Below are 5,526 nucleotides of genomic sequence, written 5' to 3' on the forward strand. Positions count from 1 at the left end.
GCCATTGTCTGAAATTATTTTCTGTCATACACTATGCTCAGGAATCGGATTATGCCCAATCCGCCATGAAGGAAGTGTGTGTGTGTGTGTGTATGTGTGTGTGTGTCTCATGACCAAGGGGCTATGGGTGTAATCTGGGAGCTCATTCGTTAATGCCACACTCTGTTGTATCACAGGGAATTATGAGACCCCAGCCTCTGTCTCTATGCTGTGATGACATCATTGAACACCTCAGTGAGCGGGGAAAAAAAACTTCTGACTTCTGTCTGTCTGTCTGTCCGTCCGTCCGTCCGTCCTCCCTCCCTCCCTGGCTTGCACAGTTGATTTGAATTTGCACACAGATATTGACCATTCCATTATGCAGGGCCTCTCAAAGCCCTTTTTTCAATTATTAACGCTGTTATTAAATGTAATAGTTATTACATTTCTCCATTAACTTATAATGGGGAAGATTGAAGACTCCAATTCAAGTATTTTTTACTTGGAGACCATAAGCGCAATATTTACAAAACTTGGAGAGGAGGTTCATAATAATTACAAAAATGTATTGCAAAAGAATTACATCATGGTGGCGCTATAACAGCCCACTTTACGTTTTGCCCTATAACTATTGAACCGTAGGTCGTCTTGAAAGATTTTCCACCATTTTGAATTTTCCTCAAAACACACTTTTTGCTCTTCCACCTTTGTCCAAATCTCACAAATATCGGTACACATGATCACTGGACCTAACCGATTAAAACACCACAGGCAGAATTTTGATAGTATGTATCGTCCGGCCGTAATCGCCTTCCAAATTTAGTGGGAGTGTCCTATTTTACATCAAATGCCACAAATCACAAACGGAATGTCCAATCCACTCCAAATCTGAATCACATGTCGACGGTGGTTTAATCAACAGACAGCCGAAAGTAATTTCATTTTCATCTATAGGGGGCACCGCAAATGCGAAAAATAAATAAACGTTTGTTGAAAAAAACATGCTTTTTGGCAGATAAATCCCCTCCAAATTACTTACATACATGTATGATCACAGGGGTGACTTGACATTGTCATTGCCTAGCAAAATCAGTGGGAGGGCCTATATTTCCAAAGGCCTCTGTGCAATCGAGGCAACCACACATCTTTCTAGTCTCACTTGTTCTAGCTCTGACCAAGGAACCAAAGTATAGCAGATACTGCTTCATAAGCAGTCTAATAAATGAATGACTCATGCTACTCATTTTGGATTGTTTAAAAGAATATAAAGCATTTAGCCTATACATACACGTAAAAAATATTGTGAATTTGGCCTATTATTTGCAGGAGGATCACATGTGAGGCAACAATATTGTTGCCTCACATTCAACAGCTCACATTCACATTCACATTCAACAGCTATAATCTCTGTTAATCTCTGTCTCTGGTTTTCTTTCTAAAAAGCACTTTCTCTCACGCCACCTCACCTATACCATTTGCTCGCCTGCTCTCTTCACATACAGTAGGCGCGCGCACACACACACACACACACACACACACACACACACACACACACACACACACACACACAGGCCTATAGTTTAACAAAATATAGTCCTATCATGTTTTCTTTAGGCTTTATGTAATATAACATAATTAAGGCAATGTCTGTTTGTCTGTCTGCATGTTTGTCTGAGGCAATGTCACTGTCCTCACTTGACTGCACCAATGGCTCTGAATTTGCACACAGACATTGCCCTTTACCTTATGGAGAGGTTAACGAGGCCCCTTTTTCACTTTAACAAATTCAATGCTGTTTATTTGCGTTTTTCGCCAACTTCAATCTAGCACCGAAGCTTTCACTGGCCTGCACATGCACGCAGTTGAATACACACATTCGGGTATGTCGCGTTACACCCATAGACTGTAAAAAATATGGACAAAGCGTTCCCCGGGTCTAACATGAACGTAAAATGAAGCCTGAAATCCCCAAGATGTAAATCGCCATCTTTCTAGATCCGTTTTGGACCAGCTGGCCATTGGCTGGCTCCGTTTGGGTCCAGCTGGCCATTGGCTGCCCAGACAACGAGGCGGGACTTCCCCCCTTCTTCTCCGTTGGTTTTTATTTTGACTCGAGTGGGAGGAGAAGACTCTTGAGTGGGAGGGGAATCCCGATCATAGACGGTAACGGTAGCCACGCCCCTCAGAACATACGCGACTTTATGGTCATTATTTTAATTAATGGGACCATAATTTTCCAAAAAGAATATTATGACATTAGAAATGAGACTTTAAACTAGTGACTGGAAGAAGAAAGTATTCATGACCATGTTTATTAAGGTAATACAGTCTAGGTGAAGTTGGGCCAAAATACATGGGCCTCTATGGAGCTATGGGGCTTTTTGGGTCCAGTCCAGCGCCACAACAGGCCATTATATGAACTACCGATTTCAAATGAGGCTTCACGAAATATCTGGCTGACTGCCCCCCTGGTTACACCACAGTTGGTTGATTGTCTATCGAATTTGGTTACCTCATGTTGCCTCCATTACAGAATCCCACAACTTCACACAGCTGCGTAACACGCAGAGCTGCAAGGACACGATGAAGAAAAAGCCAATCATTTACTCAGCGTGTTGTGTGTGCACGCTTGCTAATGCACGATATCTTGAGAACTCTAGCTCAATGTTAGCAAGCACTAGCAGCAGCAATGCAGCATGTTATCTAATATATACCATTGAGTAGATGTGTCGCTTAACCGCTTTGCGCTGTGATTGTCTGAGCTTTGCATAACGTTTGAGCCACATGAGCCTAAGTGGCAGTGAGAGAGGGGGGGGGGGTGAGAGATAGAGGTGTGGGAGCGAGTGAGAAAGAAAGAGTATATGAAAGAGAAAGGAGGGAGAGAAAGAGGGAGGGGACTGGGGGTGAGAGAGAAAGAAAGAGATATAGCATAAAGGCAGTGTTGGGCAGTAGCTAGCTACAAGTAGCGAAGCTACATAGCTTAACTACATTTATGATCAGTAGCTTGATGGTAGCGTCGCTCCTTTTGAACCAAGTAGTGACGTAGCTTTCAACAAAAGCTATAAGTTACACATTGACTGTTAAATAAAGTTTTGTGGGGGAAACAGTAGGTAGTGGGCGACTGTGGCTCAGGAGGTAGAGTAGGTCGTCCAATGATCCATGGGTCGGCGGTTCGAATCCCGGCTCCTCCTGTCTACATGTCGAAGTGTCCTTGGGCAAGACTCTGAACCCCAAATTGCTCCCGATGTGCTGGTTGGTGCCTTGCATGGCTTCCGCCGCAATCGGTGTATGAATGGGTGAATGTAATGCACAATCTATGTAAAGCGCCTTGGATAAAGGCGCTATATAAATGCACCATTTACCATTTACCATTTAGTGTAGCTTACTACATTTTCCAAGTAGCTTGCCCATCACTGCATAAAGGGAGAGGGGGGGGAGAGAGGGGGAGAGGTGGAGAGAGAGAGAAAGGGGGTGAGAGAAAGGGGGTGATGAGAGAGGGGGGAGGGGAGCGAGAGAAAGGGAGAGAGAGGGGTAGAGATCGGGGAAAGACAAAGGAGGGGGAGAGGGGAGAGAGAAATGTGACAGCAGCATTTCGTGTGGATGTGCAAGCCTGTAGGTGTAGATGTGAGGGCCGCGTAGTGGCCCGAACCTCTAGTTTACAACAATGGAGCAGTGTGTGCGTGCAATTAACCGCAATGACGGGTCGAGCGCACGTGCCGTGTGATGTGCCATCCGCTGATGGGTCGAATTGATTGATTGATATATTTATTAACAGCTTGCAGAATTACAGTATATTTCAAGCACAACTCAATACAAAGACTGTTAACTCTGTGAGTGGATGACCCAATAAAGCAGGGTTCCCAAACCTTTTTGGCCATTTACCTCTCGACCTAGCTGACACACCCCCCACATGGAAATATAAATTGCATAAGCTATATAGAGACATATATTTCCTATTTATCCACATGCACATATACCTGAATATGGTATATGCAGGATAGGCTATATTCTGCATATACTTGCCATCTATTGGCTTAATTAAAATAAAAGCATAGCACCACCATTAGCCTTTTCATGCCGCGCACCAGAAGGCGCTCGCTCACCACAAGGGGTGCACACGCCACAGTTTAGGAACCAGTGCCACTGCAGTGAATAAAGCATTGCACTTGTTTTCATTCAAGAGGGTCCACCTTGTTCAATTCATCAAAACATTTAGAGACGTACTATAATAGACACTTCTATATAGCGAAAGAACAGAACAGTTTGTGTGTGTGTGTGTGTGTGTGTGTGTGTGTGAGAGAGAGAGAGAGAGAGAGAGAGAGAGAGAGAGAGAGAGAGAGAGAGAGAGAGAGAGAGAGAAAGACGTCTGTGAGTGAGGAATACACAACCCCCCCCCCCATGGAATGCTTTGCGGACCACCAGCCTAATAGTAATATTAATTTAGTGCCCATCCCAACTTCCCAAGCTCATCCCTTAACTCCCCCCCCCCCCCCCCCCCCAGCCCCAGACTGAGTAGCTAGCCTACACCTCAGAATACATAGCATGTGTTGGGCAGTAGCGACGCTACAAGTAGCGACGCTACATAGCTTAACTACATTTATCAGTAGCATGATGGTAGCGTCGCTCCTTTTGAACCAAGTAGCGTTTTCTGTAGTGTAGCTATTTTTAGACCCAAGTAGTGACGTAGCGTCCAACAAATGCTATACGTTACAAATTGACTGTTAAATAAAGTTTTGTGGAAGAAAAGAAATCCCTGGAAAAAATCCATGATGATTGGTTGGTTTAGATAAGAAGAGTCTGACACAAAACGGAGGATCGTAAATTTTTTGGAACCATGAACTTTAGTTCAAAATGTTGAATTATGAACTATGAACTGAATTAGTTCCTTTTTAAATGTCTGAACTGTGAACTGAACTAGTTCATAAAATAAAATAACTTTCCCAACACTGCAACTGTTTACACAAACATTACACAAGTCAGTGCACTTTTTTTTGTCAACAGCTAACTAATAGATGCTATTTCACTGCAAGCAAAATGAACAATATTTTTGGGGTGGGGAAAAGAAAACTAAAACTAAAATAAATGCATACAGTACATAAGAGGGAAAAGATAATCTAGAGCAGTGGTTCTCAACCTGTGGGTCGGTCCCCAATCCCACATGATTTATTTTGGGAGGGTCCCCAGATGACAGTGTGAATATTAAGGCCTTTTTAATACCTAAAAAATGAATAGAAAAGAAAAAGACCATTACTGCATCAAAAGTTATCAACAAACTATATAATACTATATCAAACTTTGGTCAAATAATATAACAAAGAGGCAAAAATTGTGAAAATAGCAGAGTGAAACAAAAATAATGCCTTAACTCTTACATTTCAAGTGTTTGTCAGGGTGGTGGGGGGGGGGGGGGGGGGGTGGTCACAGCCTGAAAAAGTTGAGAACCACTGATCCATTCTAGAGTATATAATTCATATATTTTATATATATTTATTTGGATTTAAATTGGTTTAAATTGATCACGTGAAGCACATTTTACTAGTATTATTT

Source organism: Protomyctophum parallelum, assembly GCF_964188405.1.
Source record: "Protomyctophum parallelum genome assembly, chromosome: 10".
NCBI lineage: Eukaryota > Metazoa > Chordata > Actinopteri > Myctophiformes > Myctophidae > Protomyctophum > Protomyctophum parallelum.